Below are 18,004 nucleotides of genomic sequence, written 5' to 3'. Positions count from 1 at the left end.
CCTGAATGCTCCCGCCTGCCCCAGGCGCCGCTGACCCCACAGTCGGTGTCCGCATAGCGGGAAACGCCTCAGAAATCTGCGTGCAAGCGCTGGGCTGGCGTCGGCGTCGGCGTTGCATTCAGGCAGCCGAATAGACGCAGCTTGGGGGGGGGGGGGGGGGGGGGGGGGCTTCCCTGCCGCCATATTGAGAAGGTCAGAAAACAGTGGACACGACCGCCATCTTTAGTGTGGCGGTTATGCAACTTCCGCCCTTCGCCGCCATCTTGGGTGCTGGCAGAAGCCACTTCCGGTCGAGCCGCCATCTTTAGTGTGGTACACTTAAGGGCCCCCGCCGCCCCTCGCAAGGGTGTCTATGCGGCTGCCTGAATCCGGCCCGAACTCCGACGCCGGCCCCGCGCTTTCCGCGCGATTTTCCGCGGTGCTTCCCGGTGCGAGGACACGGCTGGTGGGGTCAGCGGCGCCGGAGGCGGGCGACTGCTCCACGACCGGCGGCAGGCATCGGCAGGGACACCTCTCAAAGGGGCCTATTGCGTCCGCCATCTTGAGTGTGGCGGAAGTGTAAACCACCCTCCGCAAGCTCCTGGCAGGTTCTAATAAAAACGTCACTTACCGCCGTCCCGAGAGCGCGGAACTGCGCCTTCCTTTCCGAGCCGCCTCCTTGAGAGCGACACGCGGGCGGCTCCATTCCGACCGTGCCCGCCCGGTGCCCCCCGCCCGGGTCGCGCTGCGACCGCGCCTCTGCTGCCCGGCAAAACCGGCCCCGCCCCCCGCGCTGTCATTCCTCGCGGTCGCCGCCCCGCACGGCGCCCACTCCTTTCCATAGCTGTGGCCCCGCTCACGCACGGCCCTGTCCCTCGGCGCTCCGAGCCGCCCTTCGCCCCTCCCCTCCGCTGACAGACCCAGCCCCGCTCGCTCCCGCTCCTTGCCCTTGCCACGCTCGGCAGCCACCGAGGCCGCCGCCCGCCCTCTCGGCTCAGCCGGCACCGGGCGGCAGCAGCGCCGGGGCGCCGTGTCGGGGGCGGCAGTGCCGCGCTCTCGCCACCAGGCGGCAGCAGCGCCGCCCAGCTCAGCCCGGGGGCAGGGACAGAGCAGAGGGAAAAGCCGCCTCTGGGCGCTCTGCAGCTCCTGCAGCCCGAGCGTCTCGGCTCCTGGGGCCAGGCACTTGCTGCTTTCCTTCCTACAGAAAAACGCCGGCTCGTTATTCTCAAAACTTGCTGATCTCTATTCCCAGCTTCTTATATTCCTGTATGCGACAGAGTAGAGAGAGAGGGCTGGCTCATTTCAAAATGAATTTACATCTAAATCAGTAGCATTTGCCTAGAGATGTAAAAATGAAGAACTTAACAGGTTTTAGTATTCTGCACACATCCCTCCCTGGGTGGAATGGTAAAAAGTTAAAAACAAATGAAATTTTAAAAGTAGAATGTTAAAGTTACAACAGCAGAAATTTAGAAACAAACAAATTTCCAAAGGTAGAAAGTTAAAAACAAACAAAGTTAGAAACAAAAAAAAAAAAATTAGAAACAAACAAAATTAGAAAGGTAGAAATTTAGAAACAAAGTCAGAAAGGCAGAAGGTGTTGAGCCTTTGACAGGGTACCACCCTTCCTTCTCGGACCAGGGTGAAAGAGCAGAGGAGGCTGCTGTTCTGCTGAGTTCTTTATTTCACAGTCTCACAGCTGTCTTGAAGGCAGAGTTCGAATGGGGTTACATGATAAAGCCAAGCAGCAGCAGCAGGCAAAACCAGCTTCTTCTATATGCTCCATACACTGTATTTTTTCTTACAGAAGTGTGGATTCTATTTGTTAATTGACCAGTAAGATTAACACACCATTCTAGTTTTCTTTTTCTTAACCCATCCTGGTCTAATTCTAACAGTCATAAGCCTCACACGAGTGTTACATCTGTATTACACAGATTTGCATATACAGTTTCTATCAGCTCTTACTGTTTATGTGAACACTCCATCTAAAAAATGTGAACAGTCTAATTCTATCTAGATTTTGTCTAAAGTAAAGAATTCTGTGAAAAGGTAACACTGCTGCAGCAAGAGCTGTGTTTAAGATCTCTGCTACAGCTTTTTCAGCTTTAAGGCACTTAGCATCTATTTCTACTAAAAGTTAAAAATCTGTATTTCTATTTCACTTTGGTGTGGCTTCATGGATGTCAGCTTGTTCAAAGGTTTTAATTCAAACCTAATGCTTTGGCTTCCCTCTGGGCCTGAGGGAACTTCTCTAACAAGAAGGTTAGAAACAAAGTTAGAAAGGTAAAAGTTAGAAAGTAAAAAACAAATTTAGAAAGGCACAAAGTTAGAAACGTAGAGTGTTAGAAACAAACAAAGTTAGAAAGGTAAAAATGGGGAGAAAAACAAAAGTATAAAGTTTCAACGTTACAAACAAAGGCAGAAAGGGACAAATCTAGAAAGTTAGAAAGGTAGCAACAAAAATGGTAGGAATGTAGAAAGGTAGAAACAAGCAAAAGTAGAGTTAGAAATGTAGAAAGTCAGAAAAGTAGAAACAAAGATAGAAAGTCAGAGACGTAGAAAGTTAGAAACTACCAAAGGTAAAAATGAACAAAGGTAAAAAGAAACAAAACTTCGAAAGGTGGTACAAAGTCATAAAAGTAGAAACAAAAAAGGTAGAAAGGCAGAAGGTCAGAAGGGTAGAAATGAACAAATGCAGAAAGGTAGAAACACAGAAATGAACAAAGGTAGAAATGTAGAAAGTTAGAAATGAAGAAAGATGGAAAGATAGAAAGTTCAAAGGGTAGAAACAAACAAACATGTCAAGTTAGGAATTTAGAAAGGTAGAAAGAAACAAAGGTAGAAAAATAGAAAGGTAGCGACTCAGAACCAAACAAAGGTAGAAAGTTAAAAAGGCAGAAATGAACAAAGGGAGGAAGTTGGGGAGGCAGAAAGTGCAGAGGCTGGCAGCAGCCATTCCAGCCTTAACGAGAGCCCTGAGTGGAAGAGCCACTTGTTCCATTGATCTTCACTTTGCTAAGCGCCTTCTGCTCTCTTGGGAAAGAAGCAGAGCAGGCAAATGGCTACAGGTAGGAGCACCAGGTGTGACTGTTCTTCCTTCACCTCCCAGAAAGCTGGGGGGTTTCATGTCTGAGTCAGTGGCCTAGAAGGGGCAGAAAGTCTGCCCTGACCAGTCTGTGGGCATGGAGCTGTTTTGTCTTTCCCTGTGCCCATTCCCAAAACTCTCTTAAAACTTTCCCAAGATAGAAACACAGAAATACTGGGGCTTGTGTAATAAAGAGAGATCCTGCCTGAAGAAACAGTGGTCTCTGTTTTTTTCCAAGCTGCTACAGAAACAAACAAAGGTAGAAAAGTAAAAACGAACAAAGGAAGGAAGGTGAAAAAGGTAGTTCAAAATCTGTTTATGGCCCCATGAAAAAGAAAGTTGCTTTGAGCTGAAAACCTAAGGAGGCTTTAGGCCCCTCCCTGCGGGCACAAATTCCCTCTCTCTGCTTCTTCTTTTTCTGGGGCTGCATTTTGGAGCAGCCCAAGCTCAGGGATCAATCAGGGAATAAAGAGGATTTTTTCCCTTCACCTCTGCTTCCCCAATCTCCTGTGGCCAGGGACATTTAACAGCCCCCATTTAAAGAGCTCTGACCTGCAGACAGCAGGAAAAAGCTGCTTTTTCCTCTGCTGATCCTCAGATGTGTTTTCAGTCCCTGCTAGGCGGCTCCCTAATTCCAGCCCTGTAACAAAAGGCCCATTTTAAACCCAATATTCCTATTTCAGGCAGAGCTGGGGGGATTTTTGCTGAGTTTGAAGTTCCTGGAAGCCTTTGGCACTTTGCTTTCAGTGATCCTGGATCCAGCCCAGCAAGAGCTGCCCCAGATCTGGGGCAAGGTGGAAAGAAGGGAGCAGATTAAGACCCTAATCTTGATTCCATCACAGATTTTTTCATCACCAGTCCTGGTGAATCACTTTCACTTTTAGTATTGCTCCTGTCCCATTCTCCATCTGGGAGATAAATTAAAAAAAAAGCCCAGGGAAGATGATCTTAAGGTAGATTGCACTGACACCTTCTGAGCTGGAAAGTGGAAAAGTTAGAGAGAAAGAGGAAAGTAAAGCTAAAGAGTTAGAGGAAAAGAGAAAAGCAAAGCTAAAGAGTTAGAGGAAAAGAGAAAAGCAAAGCTAAAGAGTTAGAGTTAGAGAGAGAGAGAGAGAGAGAGAGAAAGAGAAAAGTAGAGTTGGAGAGAAGAGGAAAGAGAAAAGTAGAAAAGCACAGGAATAAAGACAAACAGAGGAACAAAGAAACAGTTAAAGAGAAAAATAGAGAAGGACAGAAACAGAGTTAAAGAGAAAAAGAGAGAGACGAAGCAATAAGGAGAAAGAGAAAAGCAAAGAAACAGAGTTCTAGAGAAGCAAAGAAATGGAGTCAAAGACAAACAAGGAAATAGTTAAAGAGAAATAGGAAAATAAACCTGGAGAGAAATATAATTGGAGAGACTGAGAAGAAGAGAAACAGAGACAGAGGTAGAAACTGAGAAAGACACAGAAATAACGATAGACATGGAAAAGTGAAGTGAGGAATAGACTAGAAAGTAAAGCAAAGCAAGAAATACAGTGAAAAAATGACTAAACCACACCAAAGAAAGACAGGAGCTGGGGTGGGGGGGGCTGGGTATCTTTATTAGGGTTTTAGGGTTTATTCAACTTGATTGAATGGATTTTTGTATACAGAAACAAAAATGTATACAAATAAAGTACAAATACAATCCATATACACACTGGTAAAAGTCCAATTTGCATACAGAGCAATACATGGAAATGCAGCAGCAAACACAAATACAGACCAATACAGAGCAACACAAGCCAAATACATATCAATACAATATAACAATTACTCTATTCCTGGAAAACTTGCTACATTTTGTTTTATTGTTAGAGGAAACCCAAAACAACAGCACCACAGGGAGAACATAACAGTCATCCACCACACACACCTCTTTGAGCTTCCACACAACCCCACCATCATCTCAACCACTCTCCCCACCCAGGCCCCTCGGGAACAGGGTTCCTGGGAGCCTCCAAATTGTCCTGCCTGACAAAACCCCGGCACAGTCTGCACCCAAACCTTGGCGATGAACATCGCCTTGCAGACCGGCCAGGACCGAGGAAAAAAAAACCCAGCCAGGGGGAAAAAAAAAAAAACCACCCCAGCTGGGGTTTTTTTATTCTAAATTTAAAAATGTGTTGAAAAACCTGAAAGACAAAAACCAAACACACAAGGCTGGAACCATTCCACACACACACTCTCACAGGCAGACACAACCACATCGGCAGACACAACCTCTCACACACAGCTACAGACAGTCACACGCTCTTCAGCTTACACGCTGACTGCAGCCATTCATCAAAACACTCCACCAATGGAGATACTTTGGTACATCTCCCCTGGCTGCCGTTCCTCGACATTGAACCGTAGATTCCGGGAAAATCCGTAGCATTGGTGACCGTGGAGATCCAAAGCCGCCTCGGGACCTGCGAGACAATGTGAGGTGGTCAGAGAGTGGCCCGTGGCTAGGAGTTATCCCCACACCAGGCCCATAAATTTTCTGCCCCAAACCCCATAGAAAATAGATGAACCCTTAAGTTTTATGACTGTTCTACCTAACTGCGACTCTACGTGCCAGGGCAGGGCGGCTCCGACCCTAAGTGGCACACAGACGGGCAGCACCCCAAATGAAGGAAAGATGACACAAGGGCTCGAGATGAGTCTCCAGAAGATTAATTTTCGAGTGCAATACACTTAAGAGGCAATGGAACCTACTGAAATACTGCGGTCACAGAGGGAGGGTCCGATACCCTCCCTAGAGAAGTCCAAGGGAATGGCGTGTGAAAAGAAGCCGGTACCAAAACTGAGAAGGAAGATGGATGAGAACATCTTGTGTACTTCCTCCAGTCTCAAGAAGTAAAGAGGTAAAGATGCCAGAATAAGCCCCATCCAGGAAAGTAGGCAAGTAGAGTACAGCCAATACGGCCAAGAACAATGCAAAAAAATCCCTGACATGCAACAAAGCCCTGTGACACAGAGGACAACGGACACTACAGAACACAGACACAACCTACAGAACACAGACACAAGTTGAAACTGCCCAGCAGTTTCACCTGATGGACCTAAGATTCCTACAGCAAGATGAGCCAGAGGCCGATGATGCCGAAGGAAAGAAAGCTCTATGGCAATAGCACATGATGGCAAAACATAAGTCCTTACAAGAAGTTAGTACCAGAGCTGTTAAGAGGATGCTCAAGAAGCTCAGTAGGCCTAGAGAAGAAGGCAACAATGGCTAGGGGACCAGGGCGATCGCTCCAGACCCAAAGGCGAGCTCCTCAGGCAAAAAAGATCCGCAATGACATCGAGACTCAGAGAAGGCCGATGACGTGAAGCTCGTGAAAACGCGGAGACGGGTCGGAACCGTCCTGCCCGGCAAAAGGTCGAGCGATGCTGAGGAGAAACCCTCTCCCTTTACTTCCAAGGGGCCTATCCCGCTACGGCCCTCTCCTCTAAGCTAACTTCAAATTGCCTCCTGCAATTCCAAAGGGTTTTCCCTTGTCTCCACCACCGGTCCCGACACTTAGCTTTTGGAAGACGAGCCGACAAAATCCATCCTCAATGGAAATGAACACACGGGCGCCGTGGATGTTGATACAGTCCCCAGGGTCTGTTTCGGTGGCTGTAAAAATTCAGAAAAAAAATTCAGACCGCAATGAGACATCCCAAAAGTGACCCCTTGCACAAGGCCTCCCTCCCTCCTAAGGGCCGAGGCTCATCGCTTACCTGCTGCTTCCAAACTTCGGCTCCGCAGCTGCTCACGGTACCTAAGACAACAAAACAGAAAACATCACTGTGGCCCTCGAGAATATTAATCCCCGGGCATCCTCCACACCAATACCCCAGCTCACCTCACATCTTCATCCGATTCCAGAGGCGGCCCAGAAAATACCTGCAAGGCAAAAAGGTACATGCTTAGCGCACCGCCACATACCGCTCACCTATTACTTGCCCCGCTTAAAGGCCAACTCACCTGATTGTCTCTATTTCTTGGCATGTCCAAGGCAGCAGCAGCAGCACCTGCAAAGAAACAAAGCAAAAAAACGTCCTGAAAGACTTTGAAATCACAACCTCCCCCCTCCAATTAAAGTACACTGCACCTATACCTTAAGCTTGCACCCACCTGGCTGCCAGCATCCCAGACCAGGACATCTTGCAGGTGGACCTCCTAAAATGCACAAAAAACAACAGATGCTTAGAGCTGCACCCGAAATTGATAACTGAGCAAGAAAAACTAGTTCAGTCCACCGGTCACTGCCTACCTCCCTCACTTGACCTTGATGGCTGAGATCCGGCTTTACAGCCTAAAAATAAAGACAAAGAACAATGCTGGAACACAGCCACCATTTGCACTTGCCCCACAAACACAAATGGTGGCTGACCTTCCTGTGTGGGAACCCCCTCACCCGGTCCAGGGCGCTCTGCCATGGATTTAATCCCTCCACACCTGAAAGAAAGCAATGACAAAACTCAAAGGGCTGCATGAGAACTTAACAGCTCCAGCCATCCTGTGTCAATCTAGGAATACCATCTAGAGGCCAAACTACAGCCTACATCACAAATTACAAGTCCCCAGGCCTTGTCCTATTACACCCATGTGCCAGACCATGCAGCAGGGCAGAGCAGCTCCAGGCCAAATTCATGCAAACACCTGTGACACAGGAAAGGACAAAGGAGGGGATGGGATGAAGAGGGAAAACCCTCGGCGAGAAGAACGATCACAAGGACCGAGAGAACGAGGAATGAGATGACCTAGGCGAGACCAACGGTGAGCCGATGAGGCTCAAAGAGCCCTGGCAGAAGAAGGACTTATTCTGAGAACCGCAAAGACGGATGCCCGAGAATCATACGGTCAGAACCCTCTACCACTCTTCACATGCTGACAAGTCCTAATCCGCTATAATGGATCACTGCGGTGCACAGCTGTGAATACAGCTCAGAACAAGACCATAAAAGACATCCAACTCGACGCTTCTAAAGAGAGATGCAATTCTGATGCGCCTCCGAGCTCTCGAGTCAAAGGATCGATGGTATCAGCACCGGGTGGAGGAGCACCGAGAGCAGAGATGCTAAGAATAACACCCAGCGTTTCCAACAAGAATCTCAAAGGGCTAAGGCAAAAGACCTGCAACAGCAGATGCCCAAAAGACACAGAACATACAATAGAAAAGTGACGCACACTGGGACTGCTCTGCTCTGCACACCTTGGCATTATGATCAAAGGTGAGACTCGCCCTTTATGTGGCCTAAGGGGCCCCTTCCTGGACATCCCCACCTCCAAAGCTGACTCAAAAATCCCTCCCAGCAAGCCCTGACCCAACACCTCACTTTCGTTCCCTCAGTGGATTGTAGCCCTCAACTTATCTCTCAGACATCTGGAGATGGGAATCCTCCTCAGGCACAACAGAAGGCCGGCTCACCCTCTGGGAAGCTCCTGTCGTCACTGGGCTGTCGTCTCCTAGTCAACCACAATAAAGAAAACCAAACATCACTACAGGAACTTAGTGGCACATCGGCCAAAGCCCCAACAATTCCACTACTCACCGTCTCCTAAGAAGGCTGGGGTCCTCGGACCACACGCTTCGGCCACGCTCTGAGGCCGACACCGTCATCACAGGGTATGCCCGGGTTAAGAGGAGACAAGGTGTTGTGGCATTGCTGAAACTTGAGTGGACCCTCCCTCCTCCTCCCTCCCTCCCCGACTCACCGCAACTCCACAGCCATGGATGTACCAGAAGGTACCTCAGAACAGAAAATGTAACGGCTTCATTGCAGAGCCCCATAATACTTCCAGACCACTCACAACAGCGGCAAAGCGGGTCCGTCGGCCGGTCGGCGAGGAGGTTCGGCATTAAAAAAGTGGACCCCCTAAAACACACAAATGACAATGGATGCTTAGAACTGCACCGGAAATTGATAACCGAGCAATAACAACTCATTCTGTCACTGCTTACCTCACTCCATCAACCTTGACTGCTGCTATCCGGCTTTAGCTCCTGAAAGCAAAGACAAGGAACAATGCTGTAACACAGCCACCATTAACACTTGCCCCACAAACACAAACGGTGACTGACCTTCCTGCGGGAACCCCCTCACCCAGTCTGGGGCACCCTGCCACAGATTTCATCCGTCTGCATCTGAAAGAAAGCGATGACAAAAGTCAGAGTCCTGCATGAGAACTTAACAGCTCCAGCCATCCTGTGTTAATCTAGGAATACCATCTAGAGGCCAAACTACGCCCTACATAACAAATTTCAAAGGCCTTGGGACTTGTCCTACTACACCTATACACCAGACTACGCGGCAGGGCAGAGCAGCTCCGGGCCAAACCCACGCAGGTACCTGTGACACAGGAAATGACAAACGAGGAAATGCGATGAAGAGAGAAAACTCTGGCAAGAGGAATGACCGCGAGGACCGAGAGAATGCAGAGCGAGATGGTCTCAGTGAGACCAACGAGGCTTGAAGAAGATGCTAACAGAAGGGCTTCTTCCAAGAACCGCAAAGATGGATGCCCGAGAATCGCACGGTCAGAATCCTCTACCACTCCTTGCATTCTGACAAGTCTTAATCCCCTGTAATGAATCACTGCGGTGCACAGCTGTGAATACAGCTCACAACAAGACCATAAAAGACCTCTGGCTCAATGCTTCTAAAGGGAGATGCGATTCCGATGCACATCCGTGCTCGTCGGTCAAAGGTCTCACGGTATCGGCACCCGGCCAAGGATGCTAAGGATGATGCCCAGCATTTCTGATAAGCTGGCCCCTCGAAGGGCTAAGGAAAAAGACCTAAGACGCAAGATGCCCAAAAGACACAGAACATACAATAGACAGGTGACACAACACACACCAGGACTGCTCTGCCCGCCTCGACATTGTGATCAAAAGTGAGACTTGCCCTTTATGTGGGCTAAGGGGCCCCTTCTTGGACATTCCCGCCTTCAAAGCTGACTCAAAAATCCCTTCCGGCGAGGCCCGACCCGGCACCCTGCTTTCATCCCCTCTGTGGGTCGTAACCCTCGACTTATCTCTCGGATGTCCGGGATGTGAATCCACCTCGGGTGCAAAATAAGGCTGCCTCGCTGTCCGGGAAGTTCCTGCCATCTCCTAGTCGGCTACAACAAAGAAAACCAAACATCAGTACATGAACTTAGTGGCACGTCAGCCAAAGCCTGACAATTCCGCTACTCGCCGTCTCCTAAGAAGGCCGGGGTCCACTGGCGGCACGCTTCGGCCACACTCTGAGGCCAACGCCATCGTTGTGGGGTATGCCTGGGTTAAGAAGGGACAAGGTGCTGTGGAATTGCTTGAACTTGAGGGGACCCTCGCTCCTCCTGCATCCCTCCCCGACTCGCCGCAACTCCTCTGCTGTTGCCAAAGGTCACCCGCAAGGCACCTTGGAACAGAAAATGTAAAGGCTTCATTGCAGAGTCCCATGACACTTTGGGAGGGTTCACGAGGGCAGCGAGCCGGCTCTGTCAGCCGGTCGGTGAGGGGATTTGGCATAATACAAGTGGACTGCCTAAAACACACAAATGACCGTGGCTGCTTAAAGTCTAGAGTACCGGCACTTGGCACCCGAGCAATAACAACTCTTTCCTTCCACCGGTCACCACTTACCTCACTCACTTGACCTTGACTGCTGCTATCCAGCTTTATCTCCTAAAAATAAAGACCAAGAATGGTGCTATAACATAGCCACCATTTACGCTTGCCCAGCACAGACAGTGACTGACCTTCCTGCGGGAATCCCCTCACCCGGTGTGGGGCTCTCTGCCACCGATTTAATCCGTCTGCATCTGAAAGAAAGTGATGACAAAAGTCAAAGGGCTGCATGAGAACTTAACAGCTCCGGCCATCTTGTGTGAATCTAGGAATATCATCTAGAACCCAGCTATACCCTACATTACCAATTTCAAGTCCCCAGGCCTTGTTCTATTACACCTACGTGCCGGACTATGCGGCAGGGCAGAGCAGCTCTGGGCCAAACCCATGCAAGCACCCGTGACACAGGAGATGACAAATGAGGAGACATGACAAGGAGAGAAAACTCTCTGTGAAAAGAACAACTGCAAGCACATCGAAGGGCTAAGGCAGAAGAGACAAGATGCCCAAAAGAACATAACAATAGACAGGTGACACGACATGCACTGGGATTGCTCTGCCCTGTGCAATTGTGATCAAAAGTGATACTTCCCTTTATGTGGGCTAAGGGACCCCTTCTTGGGTATTCCCGTCTCCAAAGCCGGCTCAAAAATCCCTCCCGGTGAGTCCCGACCCGACACCTGGCTTTCATACCCTCTGTGGGTCTTAGCCCTCAACTTATCTCTCAGAAGCCCGGGGCTGCGAATCCTCCTCGGGTGCAAAAGAAGGCCGCCTCGCCATCCGGGAAGCTCCTGCTGTCATCAGGCTGTTGTCTCTTGGGTGGCTGCGATTAAAAAATAAAACCAAACTTCAAGTCCTGAACTTAGTGGCACGTGGGCCAAAACCCTACAATTCCTGTACTCACCATCTCCTAAGATGGCAGGGGTTCTCAGGCCACACGCTTCGGCCGCGCTTCGAGGCCGACACCGCCGTCGCAAGGTACACCTGAGTTAAGAGGAGACAAGGTGATGTGGCATTGAGGAAACTTGAGTGGACCCTCGCTCCTCCCTCCCTCCCTGACTCACCACAGCTCCTCGGCCATTGCCAAAGGCAACATGGAGAGCACCTTCAAATGGAAAAGGCAATGGCTTCATCTCAGAGTCCCGTGATACCTGGGGAGGGCTCACGAGGGCAGCGAGCCAGGTCCGTCAGCCAGTCGCTGAGGGGGTTCAGCACAATACAAGTGGACCGCCTAAAACACACAAATGACAGTGGATGTAAAGAGCTGCACCAGAACTTGGCACCCAAGGAATAACAAGTGGTTCTTTCCACCAGTGACTTCTTACCTCACTCACTTGACCTTGACTGCTGAGATCTGGCTTTACCTCCTAAGAACAAAGACAAGGAACAATGCTGTAACACAGCCACCATTTACACTTGCCCTGCAAACACAAACAGTGACTCACCTTCCTGCAGGAACCCCCTCATCCGGTGTGGGGTCCTCCGCCACGGATTTAATCCGTCTGCATCTGAAAGAAAGCAATGACAAAACTCCAAGTGCTGCATGAGAACTTAACAGCTCCGGCCATCCTGTGTCAATCCAGGAATATCATCTAGAGGCCAAGCTACACCCTACATTACAAATTTCAAGTGCCCAAGCCTTGTTCTATGACACCTGTATGCCAGAGTATGCAGCAGGGCAGAGCAGCTCCAGGCCAGACCCATGCAGGCACCCGTGACACAGGTGATGACAAATGAGGGGATGCAATGAGGACAGAATTCTCAGCAAAAAGCGTGACTGCAAGCACATTGAAGGGCTAAGGCAAAAGACCTGCGACACAAGATGCCCAGAAGACACAGAACATACAATAGACAACGCAACATGCACTCGGACCGCTCTGCCCTGTGCACCTCAGCATTGCGATCAAATGTGAGACTTTCCCTTCATGTAGGCTAAGGGGCCACTTCTTGTGTATCCCCATCTCCAAAGCTGACACAAAAATCCCTCCCAGCAAGCCCTGACTCGATGCCCCGCTTTCATCCCCTTGACTTATCTCTCAGACGTCCTGGGATGTGAATCCACCTGGGATTTGCAAAAAAAGGCCGTCTCACCATCCTGGAAGCTCCTGCCATTGCCAGGCTGTTGTCCCTTAGATGGAAAATGTAATGACTTCATTGCAGAGTCCTGTAACACTTCCAGAGGGCTCACGAGGACAGCAAACCGGGTCCATCGGCCAGTCAGTGAGGGGTTTTGGTGTAATACAAGGGGACCACCTAAAACACACAAATGACAATGTCGATGCTTCAAGCTGCACCAGAACTTGGCACCTGAGGAATAACAACTCTTTCTTTCCACCAGTCACCGCTTACCTTGCTCACTTCACCTTGACTGCTGCTATCTGGCTTTACCTCCTAAAAATAAAGACAAAGAACAATGCTGTAACATAGCCACCATTTATGCTTGCTCTACATAGACAAAGGTAACTAACCTTCCTGCAGGAACCCCCTCACCAGGTATGGGGCACCCTGCCACAGATTTAACCCTTCTGCATCTGAAAGAAAGCGATGACAAAAGTCAAAGGGCTGCATGAGAACTTAACAGCTCCGGCCATCCTGGGTCAATCTAGGAATACCATCTAGCGGTCAAACTACACCCTACATTACAAATTTCAAGTCCCAGGGCCCTGTCCTATTAAACCTATAGGCCAGGCTATGCAGCAGGGCACAGCACCTCCAGGCCAAACCCAAGCAGGCACCCATGACACAGGAGCTGACAAACAAGGGGACATGACGAGGAGAGAAAACTCTCAGTGAGAAGAACGACCACAAGCACATTGATGGGCTAAGGCAGAAGACATGAGATGCCCAAAGGACAGAGAATGCACAATAGACAAATGACATGACATGCACCGGGAGTCCTCTGCTCTGCACACATCAGCCTTGTCATCAAAAGTGAGACTTCCCCTTTATGGGGCCTAAGGGGCCCCTTCTTGTGTACTCCCATCTCCAAAGCTGACTCAAAAATCCTTCCCAGCAAGTCCCAACCCAGCACACAACTTTCATCCTCTCTCTGGGTCACAGCCCTCGACTTATCACTCAGACATCTGGGGATGCGAATCCGCCTCGGGTACGGAAGAAGGCCACCTCGCCGTCCTGGAAGCTCCTGCCGTCGCCGGGCTGTTGTCTTGTACCTGGCTATAATAAAGAAAACCAAACAAACATAGGTGCACAAACTTAGTGGCACATCAGCCAAATCCCAACAATTCCGCCACTCACCGTCTCCTAGGAAGGCCGGGGTCCTCAGGCCGCACGCTTTGGCCACGCTCCGAGGCCGATGGTATGCCTGGGTTAAGAGGAGACAAGGTGGTGCAGCATTGCTGAAACTTGAGCGGAACCTCACTCCTCCCTCACTCCCCAACTCGCCATAACACCTCTGCCGTTGCCCAAGGCTACTCAGATGGTACCTCCGAATGCAAAAGGTAAAGGCTTTGTCACAGAGTCCCGTAACACTTCCAGAGGGCTCACGAGGGCAGTGAGCTGGGTCCATCAGCCGGTCAGCGAGGGGTTTTGGTGTAATACAAGTGGATCACCTAAAACACACAAATGACAACGAATGCTTAGAGCTGTACCAGAACTTGGCACTCAAGGAATAACAAGTGGTTCTTTCCACCGGTCACCATTTACCCTGCTCACTTCACCTTGACTGCTGCTATCCAGCTTTACCTCCTAAAAACAAAGAACAATGCTGTAACACCACCACCGTTTATATTTGCCCTGCAGACACAAACGGCAACTGACCTTCCTATGGGAATCCCCTCACCCAGTCTGGGGCCCTCTGCCACAGATTTAATCCGTCTGCATCTGAAAGAAAGCGATGACAAAAGTCAGAGTCCTGCATGAGAACTTAACAGCTCCAGCCATCCTGTGTCAACCTAGGAATACCATCTAGAGGCCAAACTACACCCTACATGACAAATTTCCACTCCTTGGGCCCTGTCCTATTACACCTCTTTGCCAGGCTATGCAGCAGGGCAGAGCGGCTCTGGGCCAAACCCAAGCAGGCACCCGTGACACAGGAGATGACAAACGAGGGGACACAACAAGGAGAAAACTCTGAGCTAGATGATTACAAAGACCAAGACAATGAGGAATGAGATGACCTAGGCAAGACCGACCATGAGCCGACGAGGCTCCAAGAACCCTGGCAGAAGAGGACGCTAACAGAAAGACTTAATCCAAGAACCGCAAAGATGGATGCCCAAGAATAGTACGGGCAGAATCCTCTAGCTGTCCTCGCATTCTTACAAGTCCTCATCCCCTGTAATGGATCATTGTGGTGCACAGCTGTCGATGCAGCTCAGAACAAGGCCTGAAAAGACACCCGACTCGATATTGCTAAGGAGACGCAATTCTGATGAAGTTCCAAGCTCAAGAGTCAAAGGATCGATGGTATCAGCACCACACTGAAGAACACCAAGAGCAGAGATGCTAAGAATAACGCCCAGCGTTTGTGATAAGCATCTCAAAGGGCTAAGGCAAAAGAACTGTGACACGAGATGCCCAAAAGACAGAGAACACACAAGGGACAAGTGACGTGCACCAGGACTGCTCTGCCCTGCAGACCTCAGCATTGTGGTCAAACATGAGATTTTCCCTTTGTGCTGGCCTAAGGGGCCCCTTCTTGAACATCCCCACCTCCAAATCTGACTCAAAAATCCCTCCCGGCGAGTCCCAACTCAACACCCCGCTGTCACCCCCTCTGTGGGTCACAAGCCTCGACTTAGCTCTCGGAGGTCCGGGGATGTGAATCTGCCTCGGGTGCAGAAGAAGGCCGCCTTGCTGTCCTGGAAGCTCCTGCCGTCGCTGGACTGTTGTCTCTCACTTGGCTACGATAAAGAAAATAAAACAAACATCAGTGCATGAACTTAGTGGCACCTCGGCCAAAACCCAAAAATTCCCCTACTCACCGTCTCCTAACAGGGCCAGGGTCCTCAGGCCGCACACTTTGGCCGCACTCCAAGGCAGACACTGTTGTTGCAGGGTATACCTGGATTAGGAGGAGACAAGGTGACATGGCATTGCTGAGATTTGAGTGGACCCTCGCTCCTCCTCCCTCCCTGACTCACCACAACTCCCCAGCTGTTGACAAAGGCTGCTCAGAAAGACCCTTTGAATGGAAAAGGTGAAGGCTTGGTCAAAGAGACCCGTAATGCTTTCAGAGGCCTCACAAGGGTAGACAGCCAGCTCTGTCAGTGAGGAGGTCTGGGGTAATACAAGTGGACCACCTAAAACACACAAATGACAATGGATGCTTGGAGCTCTATCAGAACTTGATACCCACAGAACAAGAACTTGTTCTTTCCACCGGTCACCGCTTACCTCGCTTGCTTCACTTTGACTGCTGCTATCTGGCTTTACCTCCTAAAAAGGAACACAAAAACCAATGCTGTAACATAGCCACTATTAACATGTGCCCTGCAAACACAAACAGCGACTCACCTTCCTGCAGGAACATCCTCACCCGGTGTGGGGCACCCTGCCACGGATTTATGCCATCTGCACCTGAAAGAAAGTGATGACAAAACTCAAAGGGCTGCATGAGAACTTAACAGCTCCAGCCATCCTGTGTCAATCTAGGAAGACCATCTTGAGGTCAAACTACACCCTACATTACAGATCTCAAAACCCAGGACCCGGTCCTATTATGGCTATAGGCCAGGCCATGCAGCAGGGCAGAGCAGCTCTGCACCAAACCCATGCAGGCACCAGCAGATGGCAAACAAGGGGGCACAACAAGGAGAGAAAAGTCTCGGTGAGAAGAATGACCACAAGCACATCGAAGGGCTGAGGCAGAACACACGAGATGCGAATAGAGACAGAACATACAACAGACAAGTGACACGACATGCACCAGGACTGCTCTGCCCTGCACACATCAGCATTGTGACCAAAAGTGAGGCTTTGCCTTCATGGGGCCTAAGGGGCCCCTTCTTAGACATCCCCATCTCCAAAGCTGACTCCATATTCCCTCCTGGCGAGCCCCAAACCGACACCCCGCTTGCATCCCCTCCACTTATCTCGCTTGGACATCCGGGGATGCGAATCCGCCTCGGGCAAAAAGCAAGCTGCCTCGCCGTCCTGGAAGCTCCTGCCGTCGCTGGGCTGTTCTCTCTTAGTCAGCTACAATAAAGAAAACCAAACATCAGAGCACGAACTGAGCGGCACCTGGGTCAGAACCCCACAATTCCTGTACTCACCGTCTCCTAAGAGGGCCGGGCTCCTGGGGCCGCACGCTTCGGCCGCGCTCCGAGGCTGACGCCGCTGTCACAGGGTACACCTGGGTTAAAGAGGAGACGAGGGGGTGCGGCATTGCTGAAACTTGAGCTGACCCTCGCTTTTCCTCCCTCCCTCCCTCCCCGACTCGCTGCAATTCCTCTGCCGTAGCCAAAGGCTGCCCTGACAGCACCTTCAAATGGAAAAGGGAAAAGCTCGGTCACAGAGTCCTGTAACACTTCTGGAGGGCTCACGAGGGCGGCGGGCCGGGTCCATCGCTTTTGTGTGTTTTAAGACGTGTAAATGCATCCTCTGCGCTTCAGGAAAAGCCTTAGGGGGGCCAGAATAGACACCTTTTCCTACCGTACAGCCCTCAAAACCCCTCCTGGTGCTTCCTAAACCGGTTACCCTGTGTTGGAATGAAAGCGCCTCTGGACTCACGCCCAGAGGGAAGCCAAAGCACAGGGGTTGAATTGAAACCTTTGCACAAGCTGAGATACCTGAAGCCACACCAAAGTGAAGTGGCAATATAGATTTTTTAACTTTTAGGAGAAATATATGCTAAGTGCCTTAAACATTAAAAAGCTATAGCAGACACCTTAAACACAGTTCTTGCTGCAGCAGCGTTACCTTTTTACAGATTTCTTTACTTTAGACAAAACACAGATGGAATTACATTGCTCACATTTTTTAGATGGAGTCTTCACAAACAATAAGAACCGATAGAAACTGCATGCCCATATCTGTGCAATACCTATATAACACTTGTGTGAGGCTTATGAATGTTAGAATTAGACCAGGATAGGTTAAGAACAGAAAGACTAGAATTGTGTATTAATCTCATTCATCAGTTAGCAAATATAATCCACACTTCTACAAGAAAAAATATAGAGTCTAAAAAATACTGTATAGAGTCTAAGAAATAGAGTATAGTATATATAGAGCATATAGAAGAAGAAACTAGCTGTGCCTGCTGTTGCTGCTTGGCTTTATCATGTAACCCCCTTCGAACTCAGCCTTCAAGAAAGGTATAAGACTATGAAATAAAGAACTTAGCAGAACAGCAGCCTCCTCT

At 49.7% G+C, this 18,004-nt stretch overlaps 3 long non-coding RNA genes across 3 annotated transcripts; all 3 read right to left on the bottom strand.

Moving 5' to 3' along the window:
* Nucleotides 1–8,618: 8,618 nt before the first annotated feature.
* LOC125319270 lies at nucleotides 8,619–16,948 on the bottom strand. Its single transcript, XR_007200640.1, has 8 exons — nucleotides 16,914–16,948; nucleotides 16,156–16,836; nucleotides 14,341–14,382; nucleotides 13,933–14,246; nucleotides 9,145–10,187; nucleotides 9,025–9,066; nucleotides 8,778–8,938; nucleotides 8,619–8,663 (listed from the first exon to the last, which is right to left on the bottom strand). It is a non-coding gene; the product is annotated as an uncharacterized LOC125319270 (long non-coding RNA).
* On the bottom strand, nucleotides 11,116–12,195 carry LOC125319271. Its single transcript, XR_007200641.1, has 5 exons — nucleotides 12,123–12,195; nucleotides 12,003–12,044; nucleotides 11,829–11,908; nucleotides 11,582–11,661; nucleotides 11,116–11,500 (listed from the first exon to the last, which is right to left on the bottom strand). It is a non-coding gene; the product is annotated as an uncharacterized LOC125319271 (long non-coding RNA).
* On the bottom strand, nucleotides 14,935–15,905 carry LOC125319272. The gene is made up of 3 exons (XR_007200642.1): nucleotides 15,783–15,905; nucleotides 15,624–15,703; nucleotides 14,935–15,542 (listed from the first exon to the last, which is right to left on the bottom strand). It is a non-coding gene; the product is annotated as an uncharacterized LOC125319272 (long non-coding RNA).
* Nucleotides 16,949–18,004: the final 1,056 nt, after the last annotated feature.

This window comes from Corvus hawaiiensis, chromosome 39 (assembly GCF_020740725.1).
Source record: "Corvus hawaiiensis isolate bCorHaw1 chromosome 39, bCorHaw1.pri.cur, whole genome shotgun sequence".
NCBI lineage: Eukaryota > Metazoa > Chordata > Aves > Passeriformes > Corvidae > Corvus > Corvus hawaiiensis.
This window is presented reverse-complemented; position numbering and strand designations above follow the sequence as displayed.